This window comes from Podarcis melisellensis, assembly GCF_964234715.1.
Source record: "Podarcis melisellensis genome assembly, chromosome: 18".
NCBI lineage: Eukaryota > Metazoa > Chordata > Lepidosauria > Squamata > Lacertidae > Podarcis > Podarcis melisellensis.
The window spans coordinates 13,124,042-13,149,016 of record NC_138536.1 but is presented as its reverse complement, the minus strand read 5'-3'; the positions used below and the strand labels follow the sequence as shown (position 1 = coordinate 13,149,016).

Here is a 24,975-nt window from a genome sequence, read left to right as displayed (position 1 = left end):
CTCCTAGATTTGTGGGGAACGGCTACATTTGGAAATTACCGTATTTTTTGCCTTATAGGCGCACTGGCCCATAGGACGCACCTCGGGGTTTTTTTTGGGGGGGGGGATGAATAAAAAAAAATTATTCCCCCCTCCAGCCGTTTACATTTGTAAAGGAGGAGTTCAGCCCTTTACATTTGTAAAGGGCTGAACTCCTCAATGCCTTCTTTGCCTCAGTCTTCTCCGATAAAGAAAACAATACCCGACCTGAAGAATTTGGAGCAAATGATTCAGCAGAGGAAACACAGCCCAGAATAACTAAGGAGATAGCACAAGAATACTTGGCTAGTTTAGGACTTCCGGGTTGGCGCCTCCAGGCAATGGCGGAGTTCCTCCGATCGAGAGGAATTTGCTCCGTGGAAATTAGGATCTGACCACCACGGCGAAGGCGGAGACCCACTGAAATCACAGGCGGGAGAAGCTTGTGAACCTGGGATTTGGCTGGCACCTTTTGCGCCTCCCCTACTCGCGGGGAAACCCTGATTTGGGGATCTGGAGCGAAGTGGGGTGAGTGGCGCGGTGCTTCGAATTGACTGCTTCTTTCACGGAGTGAAGCTGCATCACTGTTGCCAGAGAGCGCTGACTTTTTCCTGTGGACAATTTGACTTTAAACAACTACCCGTGAGTAGAACGGAAAATTGGATCTTTAAATTTATTAATTTGGCATTGAAACGGGAAGGTCTTAAACAGGAAGTCCGCCTTCCTTTTTTGTAAATAGATTGAAGCAAAGACGTTGCAAGTTAAAGCCTTGGAAAGTCTTTTGTAAAGGATTAAATCTCCATTGGTTAAAACTATTAAACCCCCCTTGGAAGCAGGAGAAGAGGAGGGAAATTTTGGACCTAGCGAGCCTGCAGGAGAGAGTGAAAAATAAAATTACCACTGCTCTGAACCTGGAAATGGGCTGCCAGTAAGATTGACGTCTTGGGAGAGTTCATTGACTGTGATCAGAAAATTGTTGACAGATGGCTAAATAAGAGAAATATATTGTTTCCATTGTTTCCAATTCTGCAGATAAAAAGGAGGAAAAGTAACTGAAAACTAAAACTAACTTTATAGTTTAAATTGGGTTTGAAAGGATTGATACAAGTGGAGACTGTTTCCCTCCAGAGGGAGCTTTTGAAACTGTTACAGGAGTGGAGCTGGGGATTTCCAGCTGCAAGATAAGAACTGTGAGAATCAGAGATTGACCTTGGATTTTAAAAATGTCGACAGAAGGAGCCTTAATGACTGTATTATGTAAGACAAGCTATTTGTTGGAACAGCTCCACAAGAAGACGGATCTTATGTCTACTAAACTTGAGAACTTGGGACAAAAAGTGAGTTATTTGGGACAAAAAGTGATCATCAATACAGAAATTGTTCAGGATTTGACACAGGAACCTACTTTGACAGGACAAACTGGGGAGAAGACGAAGGAAAAAGTTGTTGTTGTTGAACCTAAAGTAATACAAGTGGGAGCTCCAGCCTTACAGAGGCAAATCGAGGACTATTAGTGGAGGCCTTTTATGAATGAATATAGAAAAAATCAGAATTTGAAGATTGGAGCCCTGCTTGGACTGGCAAAGGAAGGTTGGATACTCTTTCATGCAGGGATTTACTGACCTTTGGGTCCTGAATTTGGGTCAGGAGGAGATTGGAGTGGGGGCCTTTGGATCTGAAGGAGCTATGAAACATGATTTGAGATATTGTATGGACCTTGGTTCTAGCTGTGGAGAGTTGGCTGGCCTGTCGAGAGGGAATGGGGGCATTGTTGGGTCGCCCCCCCCCGGGACCTGCTCTTCAGTATCTTCAGCATCAAAGAATATGAAGAACTGCAGAAGGGACTTGGAAAAGATTTAAGAGCCTCGGACAGAAGATCTCCAGGTTGATGAACTATGTGGAATTGACGGAAATGACTGGCAGAATCCGAGACCAGGGATAAGAGATGGTGGTAGAAGATTGGGAAAGTTTAAAGTTTATATATAGAAATATTGTAAAATTAATGAGTGTTAGAAAATTGTTGGAATGAAACTTTATGGCTTTAGCAGAAATGTTATAAGGAGTTAAGTATAAGTACTTTAGTATTAATGGAAAATAAGGTTAAAAATGTGTTAAGATATTCATAATGATAAAAATAGAGAAAGATGGAAAGGAATTGCTGAAACAAGTAACAGAAGTGGAATACAAAAATGAAGATGAGGGGAGGTCGATGAAATAAGGGAATGAAAGATAGAGTAATGAAATGGTATGGTATATGCTTTTAAATTGTTGTTTTGTTTAGTGTGTTAAGGTTGTGTTTTGTATTGTTTATATATTGTATTGTTTTTTCTTTTTTGCTCTATTTTGTCTTTTTCTCTTGCCTTCTTTCTTCTTTCTTCTTTTCTTGTAAGTTTTAAAAGTAATAAAGATTATTTAATAAAAAAAGAATACTTGGCTAATTTAGATGAATTCAAGTCTCCAGGGCCAGATGAACTGCATCCAAGAGTATTAAAAGAACTGGCAGATGTGATCTCAGAACCACTGGCAGTCATCTTTGAGAATTCCTGGAGAACAGGCGAAGTCCCGGCAGACTGGAGGAGGGCAAATGTTGTCCCTATTTTCACAAAGGGGAAAAGAGAGGACCCAAATAATTACGGCCCAGTCAGTCTGACATCGATACCAGGGAAGATTCTGGAGCAGATCATTAAGCAAACAGTCTGTGAGCACCTAGAAAGGATTCTAAGCCTGAGCTTCCCCCAACCCCAGAACAGGCTGCTATCCGCAAGCCTTGAGAGCCCGGTAGCTCCCGCCGGGCGCGCAAGGCTTGCGGACATCTGCCCAAAGCACGGGGCGTGCTCTGCAGCGCACCCCGTGCTTCGGGCTGCAGGCTGCTGCCCCAAGCCTTGAGCGCCCGGTGCTCTGGATATAATATACAGTTTGATGACTGGGTTTAGGTATGGAAGGAAAATTTAAAATTCACAGCATGTACTGCATTAAAGGAAAATGGTATGAAAATGGTATACAGATGGTACTTTACACCAGCAAAATTAGCGAAAATGTTTAAGACATGTAATAAGTGCTGGAAATGTAAAGAAAAAGAAGGGACATTCTATCGTATGTGGTGGGATTGTAAGAGTGAAAGGCTTCTGGGAGACGATAAAATGAATTGAAAAAGATGTTAAAATATACATTTGTAAAGAAACCAGAGGTTTTTCTTTTAGGAATGGTAGGAAATGAAATAAATAGAAAGGACGGTAAACTTTTCCAATACGCAGTAACAGCGGCAAGAATATTATTGGCCCAAAAATGGAAACAGGAGGAATTACCGACGCTCGAAGAATGGAGAATGAAACTGATGGACTATGCAGAACTGGACAAATTAACTGGGAAGATCAGATATCTACGTGACCAAAAGTTCATCGAGGACTGGGGAAAATTTGTCGAGATTCTGAAAAGTATATGTGATGAGCAAACAAAGCTGGTGGGGTTTCAAGAAGTTCTGTGAAATTTGAGGAGTATTGTCAAAATGAAATATGATTGGGAGGGTATACTTAAAGGCAATACTAAATAAGGGAATGTGTAATCAAAAATTAAATATGGATGATTGTCAGAGAAGCTGAAGGAAGTCCAAAAGAGATAATTTGTGAAAAATTTTGATATGGAATTAGATGTTTATTTGAAAATCAATAAAAATTAGTATAAAAGAAAGAAGAAAGAAAGAAAGAAAGAAAGAAAGAAAGAAAGAAAGAAAGAAAGAAAGAAAGAAAGCGAGCCTGTGTGTTGGTCTGTTTTTGAAGGGGGAGCCCTTTCTCCCCCCCACCCCCTCCTTTAAAACAAAATTTTTCCCCACACCACTGCCACAGCTACAGTTACCTCCCTCCCCACCCTCTTCTTCTTCCCATGTCTCCTCTTCCTTCTCTCTTTTTCTCTCCCCCTCCCTCTCTACATCCCCGCCCCATTTCCACCCTCTCTTTAAAGAAAACACATACACTCTTACACACATACCACTGTAGTATACTTTCCCCTCTCATACTATAGCTAACTCACTGCAATCTACAAGCACTGTTATTACTCCAGTGTTTCCCAACCTTTTTTGGGCCAAGGCACACTTTTTTCATGAAAAAAATCTCGAGGCACACCACCATTAGAAAATGTTTAAAAAATTAACTCTGTGCCTATATTGACTATATATAAAGTAACTCTCTTTAATAGGAATCAAATAAACACAAAGAAAGTATTTTATAATTACATTATTATGAAATAGTAAGTAAACAGAAATATGAAAAATTATAAAATACTTTATTCAGTGCGCAACCTGGGCCTGTTTGGCTGAACACAAAGCTGATATTCTGGCTGGAATCAAAGAAAGACACACACGTAGCTCTTCGTCAACAGCTCTCAGTCTCTCTCTGTATTTAGTTTTTATAGCAATCATGCTTGAAAAGCTCAACTCACAGAGATATGTACTGGAAAATGGGAGCAATGGCAAAATAGCTTTGTTTGCCAGAAGGGGGAACTCCTTGGCAGTTTCCAACCAAAAACTGTCCAAAGGTAGATCAGCAAATCTCAGCTTGAAACCACGATTTTGGTTAGGTGCTTGTAAAACTAGCTTGTAAAAAAGGCTTAGGTGCTTGTAAAACTAAATTCCTCCAAACTTTTGACAGCACCGAATCTCAAACTTGGAAAAGGCAAGAACAGCAGAGCCAATCAGAGAGCAGTTGGCAAGGCTGTCATGAGAGAGAGAGAGAGAGAAACCCTCTTAAGTACTTGACTTCAGAGGAACTCTTGTACTGTCTTCCAGAGTAGAACTGCCGGATTCACTTCTTGGTGCACAAAACACGCACGCAGCAGGAATGCTATTTCTACTTCTACAACCTCCTTGCCACCTTTTGATTTAAAAGAGCAGCAACACTTGGCTGAGAGAAGACAACTTTCAGCTTTGATTTCTGCTTGCTCACTCACTTCCTCCTGCCCCCCCCGCTCCAAATGCTGTCTGCCAAAAGTCACTCGCCACCCAAATCTCTCCATGCTCCTGAATGCACTCAGCCCTTCATTTCTAGGGAGGAAAAAAACTAAATAATAATAATTTATTATTTGTACCCCACCCATCTGGCTCGGTTTCCCCGGCCACTCTGGGCGGCTTGCAACAAAACACTAAAATACAATAACCTATTAAACATGAAAAGCTTCCCTAAACAGGGCTGCCTTCAGATGTCTTCTGAAAGTTTGGTAGTTATTTTTCTCTTTGACATCTGGTGGGAAGGCCGCCTGCGAGGTCTTGCCCTTGCACCCTGCGCAAGACCCACCTCGCCACCTATGAACAACCACAAAAAACCCCCGACTAAGTGCAAGGTGCATTTATTTTCCTTGGTGCCGCCAAGACATTCCCGGAGAGAAACTGGCGCCGTAACCACAGCAGCCCCTTTTTGCTCCCACCTCTTGGGAAAATCTAAATTTGACTCCTGCCGCCCCCAAACAACCGAGAAGCGGCATGGGCTCGAGTTCGCGTGAGAAGAAGAAACACTCTGCACGTGCCCAGAGGCACTCCGCTTTTCTTTCTGAGCCCGCCGCGATGCACTCTGTACATGCTCGCGGGCGCGCCTGCCTGTCTTTCCAGCCCCCGCAGGGCCCCCCCGGCTCACCTGAGGCCCCGCCGCGCTTCTGCTGCCTGCGGTGGTCGCTCTCGTAGAAGCCGAGCGTCTCGGCGGTGCGCTGCTGCTGCTGCTTCCCGGGGCCGGGCGACGGCGGGCTGGAGGCGGGCGGCGCGGAGCGAGCCGGGGACGGCTGAGGGGAGCGGCACTCGCCGCCCGTGAAGCTGCTCCGCTGCTGCTGCCCGGAGCCCGGCAGGAGCAGGGAGAGCTCCGGGGGGCCGCCGCCGCCGCCACCCCACCGCCCGCCTTCCCCGCTCCCGGCGGAGGCGGCATCGGCGACGCCCGCCATCTTCACGTGAGCGGCAGCCACAAACTCCGCTCCGCGCGGCGGAGGCGGCGGCTGCTGCTGCTGCTGAGGGAAGCCTCCGCTGGCCCGCCGGAGCACGTCATTGCCGCGCGACAAGGAGCGCACCAGACGGGCCCACCTCTCCAGCGCGCGCGAGCGGCGAGCGGTCCTGGCGGCCATCTTGACGGAGGCAGGAGGGGCGTTGCCATAGCAACCGCCCCCGCGCGGCCTGCTGCTGCTTCTCCTCCTCCTGTCGCCCAGCCCGAAGCCTCACAGCGACGACGCGGAGGGCGGGCGGGAGCGAAGGGAAGCGGGCCCAGCCTCCTCTGGCAGAGTTTCAGCCCGAATAACACCACCACCGCCGCCGCCCCGCCTCTCGCCGCCCGACTCGCCCGCCTCCCTCCCACGGCACACTAGGCAACCTCTCGCGGCACACTAGTGTGCCGCGGCACACCGGTTGGGAAACACTGTATTACTCTACTTTCTCTTCTCTCTTTCTTTCCCCCTTTCTGTCTTCCCCCTCCCTTTTATTTTACTCTAATCTCCCCTTCTTCCCTCCTTTTCTTTTTCTTTGTTTCTTCTCTCTTTTCTCTTCTTTCTCTTTTCCCTCCACCCTTTGCCTATATTCTGTTTTGTCTGGTCCTGTTCCTGTTCTTAACCCGGCCTTCCACCTTCACTGGACCCTAGTATCCCTTTAGCATATATAAGTGTGTACACATGGGTGCACCCACAAATAACCCCCCTCAAACACACTTTTCCCTTGGCCCACTCCTCTGGTCTCTCGCATCTCTGTCTGTTAACCCACCCCCTTTTTATGTGACTGTCTGTCTGTTGGTCTACATGCCTGTCAGCTTACCTACCCCCCACTCTGGTGGCACTGCTGAGGTGACCACGTGAACCCCAGAGAAGTTCTTAAAACACAGCCTAGACTCGACACAAACGGCCACCTAACCCGAACGCTCTGTAAAAGCCACCAGTCAACAATGCCTGTTCAGCTCAGGACCCAACAACATCCAGGAACCATCACCACCACAACTCCTAACCGCAACACGCCCTACTCCAAGAGGACGCCAAGTAGACTCAAACCAAAGCCATTAGGGAGATTGAGAGGACACCAACCAGGGAGATGGCAAATAGCGCTGAGACCGCAACACCCCTTCAAGATGATGACCACCCAGCAACTAAACGAGATTTGAGGGAAATGGAAGTGAGATTAGCAGAAACACTGAAGGCCACAGTGGCTCCCCTGCAGATATTAAGCTACAAGCTAACCTCCAAAATGAAAGCTCTAGAGAACAAGAACCAAATGCAAGAAAGAATAGAGCAATACTGGGAGGAGAACGCATGCATCAATAAGAAACTGGATGAACTGGTAAGCCACCTGGAAATAGAAAGCAGATGCCAGACTTAAAACTTTATTATGAATCAGCTGCTTTTTGCTGGCTGAGAGAATGGCTGCTTCTTGAAAACACTGACGTGCTGTATTTAGAAGGTTTTAACAATGTATTTGGGTGGCATGCATATTTGTGGTATGACAAGGTCAAAGCACATAAAGTGTTTAAAAACCATATTGTCAGAAAAGCACTGTTTAATGTTTGGATAAGATACAAGGATCTGCTTGAAAATAAAACCCCAAGGTGGCTGTCACCAATGGAAACAAAGGCTCAGAAAAAGCTCAATATGGACGAAATATTGCGAAATCTTGGAACAAGAGGGAGGCAGATTAAAACTGCAGAGTTTCGAAAAACTAAAAAATAGATTGGCTTCATTATTATCAGATAATGGAGGCATATAATTTGGATAAGAAAATTGGATTCCAGGTGGAAAAATCAAAATTGGAAACAGAATTGTTAGATCCTAAAATTAAGAATCTGTCAAGAATGTATAACTTGCTGTTGAAATGGAACACTCAGGATGAAACGGTGAAATCTGCTATGATTAAATGGGCACAAGATGTTGGACATAACATTATGATGGCTGACTGGGAACAGTTATGGACCACAGGTATGAAGTTTACAGCATGTAATGCCTTAAGAGAGAATATTATGAAAATGATTTACAGGTGGTACATGACACCAGTCAAGCTTGCAAAAATCTATCATTTGCCCGATAATAAGTGTTGGAAATGTTATGAGACTGAAGGTACATTCTTTCACCTTTGGTGGACGTGCCCAAGGATTAAGACTTTCTGGGAGATGATCTATAATGAAATGAAAGAAGTATTTAAATATACCTTCCTGAAGAAACCAGAGGCCTTTCTCCTGGGCATGGTCGGCCAATTGGTGCCAAAGAAGGATAGAACTTTCTTTATGTATGCAACAACAGCAGCAAGAATACTCATCGCAAAGTACTGGAAGACACAAGATCTACCCACCAGGGAAGAATGGCAGATGAAGGTGATGGACTATATGGAACTGACGGAAATGACTGGCAGGATCCGAGACCAGGGAGAAGAGTCGGTGGAAGAAGATTGGAAGAAATTTAAAGACTACTTACAGAAACATTGTAAAATTAATGAATGTTAGAATGAACTTATGTGGTTTTAGCAGAAATGTTATAAAGGATTAGGAAAAAATAGACTGTTAATTGGTGAAACGAGGGAAAGTAAAGTTATATTATATTAAGATAAATTACAGGACAAAAATTGGAAAAGATGGAAAAGATTTGCTGAAATAGCTAACCGAACTAGAATACAAAAAAGGGAGGTGTGAGGAGGTCAAGGAAACAAGCTAACGAAAGATAAGTTATGGGAAGATTCGATGTGGTTTTTTTTAATGGATTTTATTTTTCTGTTTTTGTACTTTCTTTTTCTTTTTTCTTTTTTTCTTTTCTTATTATGGTGTGTTGTTTTTGATGTTGTTTAATATGATGTTTTTACGGGTTTTTTTTGTAACCTTTAAAACCTTAATAAATATTATTTTAAAAAAAGGAAATAGAAAGCAGAGAGATGAGAATCAAACAAGCAGACATTGAAGATTGCAACAGACATTTGTTACAGAACGGAAGGGGGGGCATATTGATGAGGTCTTACTTCCAAGGATGACTGTGGAGGGCTCGAGGCAATGACTTCAAGGACACCCTGCCCTGCAGAGATCCCCTAATCCCTTCACCAAGCACCACACGAAACCCAAGCCCCCAAAATAAAGGTGTCTTTTCCCTCCCTGCGCCCCATTCTTTCCATGAGTAGACCGGATAAACAGCCAGTGTATTTTGTGAATGAACATTCTATTTACATGAGGATGCGTTCTAACCAATCAGACCGCGCCGAATGCAGCATCCAGCCAATCAATGTAACGCTTTGGTTCTGCAGAAGCAGCTCAGTTCGAGCTCTTGCACGCCTCATTTGCTCTCTGACAAGTTGTTACCTCGTAACCTTGTTAATCCAATCAAACTTTATACAGCATAACCAGTCATTTCTGAATGGACAGCTACCATATTTAAAAGCCTAAAAAACACATAGAAATTAATAGAAAATCACTAGTTTCACCAATTCTTTCGCTTCCACCGCCAATCTGCTTTATTATCCGAGGACTTGGAAACCACCTGGTACTCGCCATAATCCCCAAAGTGAGAGAACACTTACACACAGGAAAGACCCTATTGATGCCAAATTCACCAGCCAAGCCCTTGCAAACCAAGTTCCAATTGTTTTCTTATTGTAGGTACTTAGAATGTGCTTCTCAATACATATCCTGTATTTGCATGTTTCCCCCTCGTTCCCCATATGTTAATAGATAGATAGATAGATAGATTCTTTATTGTCATTACACAAGTGCAACATTGCACAAGTGCAACGAAATTGGATGCCATCCCTTAAAAAAAAAACAAAAGCAAAACAACAACAACAACCAAACAAACCACATTCCAGCCACACCCACACCCACACCCATCAAACTCCCAGGTCACACTATCGAGTTACAGCATTCAAAAAGGCCACAGCTCTTGGATAGAAACTATTTTTCAGTCTATTTGTCCTTGACTTGATGTTTCTATATCTCCTGCCAGAAGGCAGTAGTGCAAACAGACTGTATCCCGGGTGAGATGAATCCTGCAGGATGTTGTTTGCTTTCCTAAGACAACGGGAACCGTACAGTTCTTCCAAAGATGGGAGAGGATGACCAATAATCCTTTGGGCTGTGGTTATGACCTTCTGGAGCACCTTCCTCTCCCTAGCTGTACAACTGGAGAACCAAGCACAAATACAGTATGTGAGAATGCTCTCTATGGAGCCTCGGTAGAAGGACACCAGCAGTCTCTCACTCAGATTGTTCTTCTTTAAAAGTCTGAGGAAATAAATTCTCTGCTGGGCCTTCTTCACCAGAGCAGTGGTATTTGCGCTCCAAGTCATGTTTAACCCTCCCCTTTTCTGATGTAGTGATGATCTAATAGCGATGATGTTTTTCGAACTGTATCTTGGGAGATAGTGCGAAGTTTTAAAAAGTCCTTGTCACCCCATCCTTGAGGTTCAATCTCCTTTTGAACCTGTTGCTCAGTAAATGTGGATCTTCACCAATTTGCTCCGGCTGTTGGCTGAGCTCCTTCTTTGTTCCGCAGGGACCCACGGGCTCTGCCCGACGAGCTAGATGGCTGAGCAGCCTCGCACCTAGATTTTTCCATAACAGTTTGGCACCCAATGTGGGGCTGCGGTTCTCCTGTGTGGCTGAAATCTTCATCCGGCACCGGGCCCCTTTTGCCTGGGAAGATCCCTTTGGACCCCCGGCCATCTTCAGGGGCGGTAATCAATTAGCCTCGAGAGGCCAAACCAGGGAGCAATGGGAGATCTGGCTGGTTTATTCATCAATCCCAGGATCACAACAGAAGACGCGCGAGTATAGGTTAAAATCCAGTGCACTGGTGGGAAGGGGGTGGTGATCTCCTGGCAACTGAATTCTCTGCCCTCTCATCTATCGTTCTTCCTCACCTTTCTCTTGGTACAGTTTGTGAGAGAGACCATGGACCACTGCTCAACTCGAGAGGGGAGTTCTGAGCTCCATCTCTTTATCTTAAAACCTCCAGCCTACCGCACCAATCGAGAGCCCAAAAGTAAGACGGAGAGGAATGGCTCAAAAACCCACCTCACCGCAACGGGCATCTCATTGAAAGCAAGGGGCTGGAGCTCTTTTTCTGAACTTCCAGCCAGCTGCCCCATTAGGAGCCTGAAAATAAGACGGAGAGGACCGGCTCAAAAACCCACCTCTCTGCAAACGGGTGTCCTATTGAAAGCAAGGGGCTCGAAGGGACTGCCTTTTCTGTCTGAACCCCAGCCACACCAGTCGTGCCATGTAACGTGTCTCGTGCATGAGCCCGCTTCTGAAAGCAAGGGGGGTATTCCGGATCAAAAATCCATCCAGGGGTTGCCAGAACTGGCACCACAAGGCGCGGGCGTCCAGTAAGTTCCCTTTTCTTAAGTTTGCGATGATAAGTAGATTACCAGGAGGGATAAGGAAAAAGGAAAGATGAGTGCCAAAGGTCTGGGGAAGAGGCCAGATAGCTCAGGACTCGAGGGAAACCCTGTGAAACTTGTTAGTTAACAGAGGATAGAAGAATCAGTGAGAAAACCCCATACAGGTTAACTGGAGCCCTTACCGACCCCCCCCCCTTTTCTTTTCCCCTTTCTATCCTAGACACGCATGAATTAAGAAATGGGTACCCAAGCTTCCAAACATGAGTGGGCTCCCTCCAGGAGGAAGGCTTCATGGAAGCCATCCCAATCCCAGAGGGACCCTGACTCCCCTCTTGAATTTGTACTAACTTATTGGAAATTGATACTGGGACATAGACTATTGTCTAAGCAGAAGTTAGAAGATCTATGCAGAGAGTCCTGGCCCACCGGTATAGCCTCCGCGAAACCCGAACTGCACTGGCCACAGGATGGATCCTTTAACAGGGACCGCTTAAATTCCCCAAGAAAGCACTTGTTGGAAGAGAAACCTCGCCAACTAGAGTACCTAGCCGCCTTTGAGGCAGTTAGAGGAATACTTCAGGCTCCTCACGAAGCTCCATCACTACAACTATCCTGCTAAAACCAGAACCGCCCCCCCCCCCACGAGGGACTCCCGACCGATGACTCCATTGAACAGGCTCTAATCCCAAGGGGCAGCACCATCAGCCCCTACCAATGACTCAGACAGTGACCCTGAACAAAGGGGAGGAGCAGGGGGGCACCAGCAAGGTACTCACTTGCCAACAAACCAAGGCAAAAAAGGGCGCCACGCCAGAAAACCTTATCCAATGAGAAGAACCAATTGAGTCACTGGGAACCTCTAGCCAGGCAGCGGTTCAGATGCCTCTAAAGGCACTACCAATCCCACCTTTAGAAGCTAGTGGACCTCCTTGAACGGTATATACACACCACCCCTTTTATACTGCAGACCTAGTCACCTGGTCAAACCAAATGCCCTCCTTAAGAGACGACCCAGATAAATGCCACCGGCAAGTGAGACCATCTTCTCCACTCATAAACCCATGTGGCCAGATGTTCACGTTCTCTTGAACGCTCTCTTTAATGAAGCTGAGAAGGCAGACATCCTAACAAAGGCAGGAGAGGCACTAGAACTCCCAGACTATCAGACAAACCGACCCCAAGGGGTGAAGGCACTCATGACTCAAGTTCTGCGAAATGAGCCAACCTGGGACTACAACCCTAAAAACGGGATCTGGTGTTTAGATATCTCCAAAAAAGGCTATATTAGACAGTATAAAAGCTGTTGGGCAGCATACTGTCAATTGGACCAATGTCCAATCCGTCCTACAAGGACCAAATGAACGTCCCTCTGACTATTATACGAGGCTTGTATCAGCTATTAAGACTTGAGGATGAATAGACCCGGAAAACTCCCAACATGAAGTCATAGTGAAGGGTTTCTTCAAAGATCAAGCCAACACAGATATTAGAAAGGCTCTCAACCTGCAGATTGGCTACGATGGAAAAAGTATAAGCGAGATTCCATCTATCAATAGCAAAATCTATCTTAAACACCCGCGACGAGAGAAAGAGCCCAAGCAGGAGAGCGAACATGTGCTAGCCCTGAGCATGGAACCCACTTCCTACTGGGGTAGGGGCACCAGACGATGGAGAGGGACGAGGAGAACCCCCTAGTATACACAGATCCTGAGGCCCTTCCGGAGGGGGTTGCTATCATTGCCAAGAAGAGGGACACATAAAGAAGTTCTGCCCATACCTCAACACAGGAAACTTCCGGGGCAGGAATTTAAATCTCCTCCCTATGAGAGGCAATAATTATGCCTCTTTCCCATACCACTCATACCACTCAGGGATACGGAGGCCATTCGGCTGCACCCTATCACCAACAAGCACCTCCACTCCCAGATCTGCCAACTCCTCCTTTCGATATAATGATGGGAGGAGAGTTTTATTGACAATTAGCGGGGTATCCCTACTGAACCCAAACCATCTGCCCCATCACCTGAAGACCCTATTTGCACGATTGAGATCAATGGGCTGTTGGAAATTCAAGCCCTTTTCATGAGAAACTGGCAGCAGTCCAGGCACCCAGCTTGATTCCCCTTTTGACCTCCCTGGCTGCATTCCCCAGCAGACGCAGGCAAGGTCTCGATCGCCGATTCTTCTCAAACGTGAGAAGAACACACTCCTCTTTTTTCTGCCTCCCCCAGGCAGGGGAAAGAGATAGACAGAAACGTATTTACATGCTTTTATTTCTGTCTTTGCAGCGTTACAGAAAACCTGACTGCTCTCTCCATACTCCAGCAGTTGTTGAAACAAACACTCCCTGTACATCCTGTACAGCTCATATTACACTCTGAGGTAATTCCGGTGCTGCACACTGTGAAATGACTGCCCCTCTGTTCCCACAGCAGTCCCAACATTCCCATCATGTTTACACTTCAAGCTAGGACTTTGCAGCTGCATTGCTTCATTATCGTAACATGGGCATCCCTACGAATGGCTGCTGGATACGGGAACCACATACTCAACCCTAGCAAACAGTCACCTTGAACCTGAATTGGAGACCAGGAAGGTTATGGGGCTGGACGGGATACCCTGCATGTGTCCACTCTCCCACCCAGCAAAGGTTACTTTGGGAATCTTACTAGCGGAACACACCTTCCTTCTAACCAGTAGCCTGGTAAACCTCCTTGGCAGAGAATTACTTGACTCAACTTAAATCAACTTGTAATACGCCACCTGCTGTTGGGCAACCCAAATTCCCTCTAAATGCCATCCAAGCAGGAACCACATTGTACAGCGCTGCTGATTTATGTTCTGCATTCTTCAGTATCCCTCTAGCCCCTGAAAGTCAATTCCTCTTCACCTTCACCTGGGGGCCAAGCCAACTGACCTGGACAAGACTACCCCAAGGGTATGCAGAATCACCAGCTATATTTTCCGCAATATTACACCAAGATCTACAGGATGTACTTCTGCCTGCTGGGTCCACGTATCTATTGTATGTAGATGATATTTTAATATGTTCTACCAGTGAGGCCTCTTCATGGATCACTGCCTTGGCGTGGCGAAGGGGCTTGAAGAACTCAGAGAAGCTATGAACTATGCCGAGCAGGGCACCCAAGATGAACAGGTCATAGTGGAGAGTTTTGACCAAACGTGATCCACCTGGAGGAGGAACCGGCAAGCCACTCCAGTATCCCTGCCAAGAAAACTCCATGGACAAAGACAACAGGCATATAAAAGGTATGACGCTGGAAGATGAGCCCCTCAGGTCGGAAGGCGTCCAACATGCTACTGGGGAAGAGCGGAGGGCAAGTACAAGTAGATCCAGAGCTGATGAAGCGGCTGGGCCAAAGCCGAAAGGACGCTCAGTTGCGGATATGCCTGGAAGCGAAAGGAAAGTCCAATGCTGTAAAGAAAAATATTGCATAGGAACCTGGAATGTAAGAACCATGAACCTGGGTAAGTTGGAGGTGGTCAAAAATGAGATGGCAAGAATAAATATTGACATCCTGGGCATCAGTGAACTAAAATGGACGGGAATGGGTGAATTCAGTTCGGATGACCATCATATCTACTACTGTGGGCAAGAAACCCGTAAAAGAAATGGAGTGGCCCTCATAGTCAACAAAAGAGTGGCGAAAGCTGTACTGGGATGCAATCTCAAAAATGATAGAATGATCTCGATACGAATCCAAGGCAGACCTTTTAACATCACAGTAATCCAAGTTTATGCACCAACTACTTGTGCTGAAGAAACTGAAATTGACCAATTCTATGAAGACTTACAACACCTTATAGAAGTGACACCAAAGAAGGATGTTCTTCTCATTATAGGGGATTGGAATGCTAAAGTAGGGAGTCAAGAGATAAAAGGAACAACTGGCAAGTTTGGCCTTGGAGATCAAAACGAAGCAGGGCAAAGGCTAATAGAGTTCTGTCAAGAGAACAAGCTGGTCATCACAAACACGCTTTTCCAACAACACAAGAGACGACTCTACACATGGACATCACCAGATGGACAGCATCGAAATCAGATTGATTATATTCTCTGCAGCCAAAGATGGAGAAGCTCTATACAGTCAGCAAAAACAAGACCTGGAGCTGACTGTGGCTCAGATCATCAGCTTCTTATAGCAAAATTCAAGCTTAAACTGAAGAAAGTAGGAAAAACCACTGGGCCGGTAAGATACAATCTAAGTCAAATCCCTTATGAATACACAGTGGAAGTGAGGAACAGGTTTAAGGATTTAGATTTGGTGGACAGAATGCCTGAAGAATTATGGATGGAGGCTCGTAACATTATACAGGAGGCAGCAACGAAAACCATCCCAATGAAAAGGAAATGCAAGAAAGCAAAGTGGGTGTCCAATGAGGCCTTACAAATAGCGGGGGAGAGAAGGCAAGCAAAATGCGAGGGAGATGGTGAAAGATACAGGAAATTGAATGCAGAATAGCAAGGAGAGACAAGAAGACCTTCTTAAACGAGCAATGCAAAGAAATAGAGGAAAGCAATAGAATGGGAAGAACCAGAGATCTGTTCAAGAAAATTGGAGATATGAAAGGAACATTTCGTACAAAGATTTCCATAATAAAGGACAAAAGTGGAAAGGACCTAACAGAAGCAGAAGACATCAAGAAGAGGTGGCAAGAATACACAGAGGAATTATACCAGAAAGAAATGGATGCCTCGTATACCACAGGTAGTGTGGTTGCTGACCTTGAGCCAGACATCCTGGAAAGTGAAGTCAAATGGGCCTTAGAAAGCACTGCAAATAACAAGGCCAGTGGAAGTGATGGTATTCCAGCTGAACTATTTAAAATTTTAAAAGATGATGCTGTTAAGATGATACACTCAATATGCCAGCAAGTTTGGAAAACTCAGCAGTGGCCAGAAGATTGGAGAAGATCAGTCTACATCCCAATCCCAAAGAAGGGCAGTGCCAAAGAATGCTCCAACTACCGCACAATTGCACTCATTTCACACGCTAGCAAGGTTATGCTTAAAATTCTACAAGGAAGGCTCAAGCAGTATGTGGACCGAGAACTCCCAGAAGTGCAAGCTGGATTTAGAAGAGGCAGAGGAACCAGAGACCAAATCGCAAACATGCGCTGGATTATGGAGAAAGCTAGAGAGTTCCAGAAAGACATCTACTTCTGCTTCATTGACTATGCAAAAGCCTTTGACTGTGTCGACCACGGCAAACTATGGCAAGTTCTTAAAGAAATGGGAGTGCCAGATCACCTCATCTGTCTCCTGAGAAATCTCTATGTGGGACAAGAAGCTACAGTTAGAACTGGATATGGAACAACTGATTGGTTCAAAATTGGGAAAGGAGTACGACAAGGCTGTATTTTGTCTCCCTGCTTATTTAACTTATATGAAGAATTCATCATGCGAAAGGCTGGGCTGGATGAATCCCTAGCCGGAATTAAGATTGCCGGAAGAAATATCAACAACCTCAGATATGCAGATGACACAACCTTGATGGCAGAAAGTGAGGAGGAATTAAAGAACCTTTTAATGAGGGTGAAAGAGGAGAGCGCAAAATATGGTCTGAAGCTCAACATCAAAAAAACGAAGATCATGGCCACTGGTCCCATCACCTCCTGGCAAATAGAAGGGGAAGAAATGGAGGTAGTGAGAGACTTTACTTTCTTGGGCTCAATGATCACTGCAGATGGTGACAGCAGCCACGAAATTAAAAGACGCCTGCTTTTTGGAAGAAGGGCAATGACAGGCCTAGACAGTATCTTGAGAAGTAGAGACATCACCTTGCCAACAAAGGTTCGTATAGTTAAAGCTATGGTTTTCCCAGTAGTGATGTATGGAAGTGAGAGCTGGACCATAAAGAAGGCTGATTGCCGAAGAATTGATGCTTTTGAATTCTGGTGCTGGAGGAGACCCTTGAGAGTCCCATGGACTGCAAGAAGATCAAACCTCTCCATACTGAAGGAAATCAACCCTGAGTGCTCACTGGAAGGACAGATTGTGAAGCTGACGCTCCAGTACTTTGGCCACCTCATGAGAAGAGAAGACTCCCTGGAGAAGACCCTGATGTTGGGAAAGATGGAGGGCACAAGGAGAAGGGGATGGCAGAGGACGAGATGGTTGGATAGTGTTTTCGAGGTTACCAGCATGAGTTTGACCAAACTGCGGGAGGCAGTGGAGGACAGAGGTGCCTGGCGTTCTCTGGTCCATGGGGTCACGAAGAGTCGGACACGACTAAACGACTAAACAACAACAACAACAACACCAGTGAGGAAGCATGCAAATTAGACACTAAACACCTCTTCATTGAGCTAGCATACAAAGGACATAACGTATCCCCCAAGAAGTTACAATACTGCAAGCAAGAAATAAAATATCTCGGACATATCCTGGGGGTAGGCACCTGAAGCCTAGTAACCGATAGGATAGAAGCTGTCACCAAGATTCCCCTCCCCAAGACAATTGCAGGGCTTCCTTGGTAAGGCAGGTTTCTGCAGGGTGTGGATTGCTGGCTACAGTGAGATAACCAAGCCCCTGTCCGCTATGACACAACAAGATCATCCTGATGAATTAGTCTGGGGAAGAGAAAGCATACCAGTCCTTTGAACGTCTTAAGAGGGAATTACGATCTGCCCCCGCCTTAGGCCTCCCAGATTATCATATTCCTTTCCATCTATTCATCCAGGAGCAAATGGGGGTAGCCTCAGGGGTCCTCACCCAGCCCTTCCAGGATCAGGAAAGGCCAGTGGCCTATTACAGCTTAAAACTTGATAATACGGCAAAGGGGGCAGTGAGTTGTTTGAGAGCCATCACTGCTGCTGCAATCCTTCTCCAAAAGGCACAAGAGATTGAAAAAAAGTTTTGATGGAGGAGATTCATAGAGACCGGGAAGACACCTGTCAGATAACGTGAGGAATATAATTGACATTTTGGAAAAGCTAGAAGTGAATATAAATACTAAAGCAGTTTTGATATTTGTAGACGCGGAGAAAGCCTTTGACAATATTTCTTGGAGCTTTATGAGGAAGAATCTTCAGGGGATGGGGGTAGGCCAAGGGTTTGAAAATGGTATAGGTGCAATATATTCTGAGCAAAAAGGTAAACTAATTGTAAACAATGTGGTTACGGAATAATTTAAGATAGAAAAAGGGACACATCAGGGGTGCCCAATCTCCCCACTACTTTTTATATCAGTCCTGGAGGTTTTGCTGAACATGATCAGAAGAGACCGGTTGGTTAAAGGTATACAGGTCAGAGCCAAACAGTACAAACTGAGAGCATTTGCAGATGATTTAGTACTTACATTACAATATGATTAAGTGGGCACAAGATATTGGTCATAACATTATGTTTGCTGACTGGGAACAGTTGTGGACCACCGGTATGAAATTTACGGCATGTAATGCCCTAAGAGAGAATATTATGAAAATGATTTATAGGTGGTACATGACCCCAGTCAAGCTCGCAAAAATTTACCACTTGCCTGATAATAAGTGTTGGAAATGTAAAGAAAATGAAGGTACATTCTTTCACCTTTGGTGGACGTGCCCAAGGATTAAGGCTTTCTGGGAAATGATATATAATGAAATGAAAAAGGTATTTAAATATACCTTCCTGAAGAAACCAGAGGCCTTTCTCCTGGGCATGGTCGGCCAATTGGTGCCAAAGAAGGATAGAACATTCTTTATGTATGCTACAACAGCAGCAAGAATACTCATCGCAAAGTATTGGAAGACACAAGATCTACCCACCTTGAAGAATGGCAGATGAAGGTGATAGACTATATGGGACTGGTAGAAATGACTAGCAGAATCCGAGACCAGGGAAGAGAGACGGCGGAAGAAGATTGGAAGAAATTTAAGGACTATCTTGGGAAATATTGCAAAATTAATGAATGTTAGAATGATGTTGGTTTAGAAAATTAAGGGGTTTTTCAGCTGTAATGATTAAGTAAAAAGAAAAGAAAGGTTGAAAATTAAATGAAAATTAAGGGAGAGGATTTGCTGAATTAATAATTAGAAATTGGAATACAAAAAGGGGAGGTATGAGGAGGTCGGGGAAGTAAGTTATAAGAAAATAAGGGAATGAAACTTTATTTGTTTTTAAATAGTTTTTAGTTTTGTATTTTGTTTTTTATATTTGTTATTTTTTGTGTTTGTGTTTTGTTTTTATTACTTTTTTGTATAATGTTTGAAATTTCAATAAATATCTTTTTTAAAAAAAAAAACACCACAAAAGGCACAAGAGATAGTATTGGGACACGAGAGCACCGTGCTCCTGAAGGTAGGAGTCTATCAATTGATGAAGATGATCATCCAAATGTCATAGATCGAATGGAGCAAACAGCACGCAGACCCAGTGGTGGGAGGAAAAAATCCTTAAATAAGAGACACGGGGGAATGATTAATGGACTTCAATGTCTGTACACTAATGCGCAAAGCATGGGAAATAAACAAGATGAGCTTGAGCTCTTGGTACAGCAAACTAAATATGACATAATAGGCATCACTGAAACCTGGTGGGATAAGTCCCACGATTGGAATGTAATGGAGGGATACAATCTATTTCAGAGAAACAGACCAGGCAAAAAAGGAGGAGGAGTGGCGTTATATGTCAGGGATGTGTATACCTGTGAAGAGATCCAAGATTTAGAACCTCAAAGCCAAAGTGAGAGCATTTGGGTCAAAATTAAGGGAGAAAAGAATAACAGTGACCTCATTGTGGGAGTTTACTATAGATCCCCAAGCCAAACGGAGGACATAGATGATGCCTTCCTGGAACAGATGGCCAAGCATGCAAAAGGAAGGGAGATAGTAGTAATGGGGGACTTTAATTACCCGGATATTGTTAGGATATTTCCGTTCCACCTTAAAAGGGAGCAGGCTTTGTGAGTCACAGCCTGCGCATTTCCTGTTAACAGGATGTTTATGTTTGCTATTGCTTTCGTTTTCTCTCTCGGTGCCTGAACACGCTAGCAGGCAGTCATGTTTTTCTTTGTTCTGACCAACGCTGAATAAACTTGTAAATATGCTCTCCTGCTGTGCAATTTTCGCTGTGTGAATTCTGCTGATAGAGTGTGCATCAGCCCAGGAATGTGGCAATCTATTTCTGGAGCTCGTGTCGCTAATCGCTGATACTGTATCTACGGGAGGTCAATGGACGTCCAGAGTCCGGAGTCGGCGTGGAGGCAGTGATGGCCTTTGTCTCCCTGGCAGTATCCCAACAGATATTTGTTGGCTGTCAAACTCAGCCAAGAGCATAAGGTCAAACAGATTCCTCACTGGCCTTGCAGACAACTTCATTGTCCAGAAAGTGGGAGAAGCAACAAGAAGAACAGCCATTTTAGATCTGGTCCTAACCAATGTTGATGACCTGGTTAGTGGGGTAGAAGTGGAAGGATCATTAGGCGCAAGTGATCATGCTCTTCTGAAGTTTACTATACAGCGGAAAGGAGCAGCCAAGCATACTAGGACTCAATTTCTTGACTTTAAGAAAGCCGACTTCATAAAACTTAGGGAAGTGCTGGGTGAGATCCCATGGACAGTAATACTAAAAGGAAAGGGAGTTCATGATGGCTGGGAGTTTGTTAAGAGGGAGATAGTAAAAGCACAACTTCAGGCAATACCAATGAGACGGAAACATGGAAGGTGCCTAAAGAAGCCAGGGTGGCTATCTAAAGAACTTTTAACTGAGTTAAGATTAAAAAAAGGATGTGTACAAAAAATGGAAAAGGGGGGAAACCACCAAAGAGGAATTCAAACAAATAGCCAGCACGTGTAGACACAAAGTCAGAAAAGCTAAAGCACAGAATGAACTCAGGCTTGCTAGAGAGGTTAAAAGCAACAAAAAAGGCTTTTATGGGTATGTTCATAGCAAAAGGAAGAACAAAGAAACAGTGGGGTCACTCAGAGGAGAAGATGGTGAAATGCAAAAGGGGACACAGAAAGGGCTGAACTCCTCAATGCCTTCTTTGCCTCAGTCTTCTCCAATAAAGAAAACAATGCCCGACCTGAAGAATTTGGAGCAAATGATTCAGCAGAGGAAACACAGCCCAGAATAACTAAGGAGATAGTACAATAATACTTGGCTAGTCTAGATATATTCAAGTCTCCAGGACCAGATGAACTGCATCCAAGAGTATTAAAAGAACTGGCAGATGTGATTTCAGAACCACTGGCAGTCATCTTTGAGAATTCCTGGAGAACAGGCGAAGTCCCGGCAGACTGGAGGAGGGCAAATGTTGTCCCTATTTTCAAAAAGGAGAAAAGAGAGGACCCAAATAATTACGGCCCAGTCAGTCTGACATCAATACCAGGGAAGATTCTGGAGCAGATCATTAAGCAAACAGTCTGTGAGCACCTAGAAAGGAATGCTGTGATCACCAATAGTCAGCATGGATTTCTGAAAAATTAGTCATGTCAGACGAACCTGATCTCGTTTTTTGACAGAATTACAAGCCTGGTAGATGAAGGGAACACAGTGGATGTAGCCTACCTTGATTTCAGCAAGGCATTTGACAAGGTGCCCCATGATATTCTTGTAAAAAAGCTGGTAAAATGCGGTCTTGACTAGGCTACCACTCAGTGGATTTGTAACTGGCTGACTGACCGAACCCAAAGGGTGCTCATCAATGGTTCCTCTTCATCCTGGAGAAGAGTGACTAGTGGGGTGCCACAGGGTTCTGTCTTGGGCCCGGTCTTTTTCAACATCTTTATCAATGACTTGGATGATGGACTCAAGGGCATCCTGATCAAATTTGCAGATGACACCAAACTGGGAGGGGTGGCTAACACCCCAGAGGACAGGATCACACTTCAAAACGACCTTGACAGATTAGAGAACTGGGCCAAAACAAACAAGGTGAATTTTAACAGGGAGAAATGTAAAGTATTGCACTTGGGCCAAAAAAATGAGAGGCACAAATACAAGATGGGTGACACCTGGCTTGAGAGCAGTACATGTGAAAAGGATCTAGGAGTCTTGGTTGACCACAAACTTGACATGAGCCAACAGTGTGACGCGGCAGCTAAAAAAGCCGATGCCATTCTGGGCTGCATCAATAGGAGTATAGCATCTAGATCAAGGGAAGTAATAGTGCCACTGTATTCTGCTCTGGTCAGACCTCACCTGGAGTACTGTGTCCAGTTCTGGGCACCACAGTTCAAGAAGGACACTGACAAACGGGAACGTGTCCAGAGGAGGGCAACCAAAATGGTCAAAGGCCTAGAAACGATGCCTCATGAGGAACGGCTAAGGGAGCTGGGCATGTTTAGCCTGGAGAAGAGGAGGTTAAGGGGTGATATGATAGCCATGTTCAAATATATAAAAGGATGTCACATAGAGGAGGGTTGTTTTCTGCTGCTCCAGAGAAGCGGACACGGAGCAATGGATCCAAACTACAAGAAAGAAGATTCCACCTAAACATTAGGAAGAACTTCCTGACAGTAAGAGCTGTTCGGCAGTGGAATTTGTTGCCAAGGAGTGTGGTGGAGTCTCCTTCTTTGGAGGTCTTTAAGCAGAGGCTTGACAACCATATGTCAGGAGTGCTCTGATGGTGTTTCCTGCTTGGCAGGGGGTTGGACTCGATGGCCCTTGTGGTCTCTTCCAACTCTATGATTCTATGATTCAATCCATGTCCCTCATGCTGTCTCCACTCTTCTAACCTTAAGAGGCTGCTACCACTTTTCAAATCCACGTCTAAATCGTTATGAAGCCCTCCAGTTAACCCCATCCAATGTCACCACTAAAAGAATCAATTCCCTAAATCCGGCAACCCTGTTACCTCTGCCAGATGCTGGCACCCCACACCACGATTGTGCAAAGATAGTCCGACAAGATGAGAAACCCTGAGAAGATTAGACCACCTCCCTCTGGAAAACCTTGATCTCATACTTTACACAGACGGGCGATCCAAGGTAATAAATGGGGAAAGGAAAACTGGATATGCTGTAGTCTCTGACTTTAACGTGCTAGAAGCCAATCCCATAAACCCTCAATAGAGTGCCCAGGCAGCGGAATTAATTGCCCTCATCAGGGCTTGTGAGATTAGTGAAGGACAAAGGGCATCCATTTATACTGATAGTAAATATTGCTTCGGATTAGTACATACTACTGGGAAGATTTGGCTTCAGATAGGCTTCCTGACTGCAGCCGGCTCAGATTTCCCACGCCGCCCTAGTGGAGAGATTATTAACAGAGCTAGGGCTCTGAAAAAGCTCAATATGGAGGCCAACTGGCCAAAATATTGGGAGATATTGGAACAAGAAGGAGACAGATTAAAGCTGCAGAGCTTTAACAAAGTACGGGATTGGCTTCATTATTATCAAATAATGGAGGTTTATAATTTGGATAAGAAAATTGGGTTTCAGGTGGAAAAATCAAAATTGGAAACAGAATTGTTAGATCCTAAAATTAAGAATCTGCCAAGAATGTATAACTTGCTGTTGAAATGGAATACTCAGGATGAAACGGTGAAATCAGCTATGATTAAATGGGCTCAAGATGTTGGACATAACATTATGATGGCTGACTGGGAACAGTTATGGACCACAGGTATTATGTTTACGGCATGCAATGCCTTAAGAGAGAATATAATGAAAATGATATACAGGTGGTACATGACACCAGTCAAGCTTGCAAAAATCTATCATTTGCCCGATAATAAATGTTGGAGATGTAAAGAGATTGAAGGTACATTCTTTCACCTTTGGTGGACGTGCCCAAGGATTAAGACCTTCTGGGAGATGATCTATAATGAAATGAAAAAGGTACTTAAATATACCCTTCAGAAGAAACCAGAGGCCTTTCTCCTGGGCATGGTCGGCCAATTGGTGCCAAAGAAGGATAGAACTTTTTTTATGTATGCAACAACAGCAGCAAGAATACTCATTGCAAAATACTGGAAGACACAAGATTTACCCACCCGGGAAGAATGGCAGATGAAAGTGATGGACTATATGGAACTGGCAGAGATGACTGGCAGAATCCGAGACCAAGGTGAAGAGTTGGTGGAAGAAGATTGGAAAAAAACTAAAATTTATTTACAGAAACATTGTAAGATCCAGGAATGTTAGAAGGATGTTGGAATGAAGTAATGTGGTTTTAGCAGAAACGATATAAAAGATTAGGTAAAAATTGATTTTTTAATTGGTGAAATGAGAATGTAAAATTATAGTATAGGATTTGCTGAAATATTTAATTGAACTAGAATACAAAAAAGGGAGGTGTGAGGAGGTCAGGGAAACAAGTAAATGAAAGATAAGACATGGAAAGAAGGAAATGTTTTTAATTGTTTTTATTTTTCTGTATTTTGTATTTTCTCTCTTTTTTATTTTTTATTCTTTCTTTTCTTTTCTCATTTTTGTAACTTTTTTTAAAACTTTAATAAATATTATTTAAAAAAAGATTTCCATAATAAAGGACAAAAGTGGAAAGGACCTAACAGAAGCAGAAGACATCAAGAAGAGGTGGCATGAATACACAGAGGAACTATACCAGAAAGAAATGGATGTCTCGTATACCCCAGATAGTGTGGTTGCTGACCTTGAGCCAGACATCCTGGAAAGTGAAGTCAAATGGGCCTTAGAAAGCACTGCTAATAACAAGGCCAGTGGAAGTG

At 44.4% G+C, this 24,975-nt stretch overlaps 1 protein-coding gene across 1 annotated transcript in view; it reads right to left on the bottom strand.

Moving 5' to 3' along the window:
- LMNB2 (lamin B2) overlaps positions 1 to 24,975 on the bottom strand; it is a 47,164-nt gene that overhangs the window by 8,806 nt on the left and 13,383 nt on the right. The gene's annotated exons all lie outside the window — the stretch shown is intronic.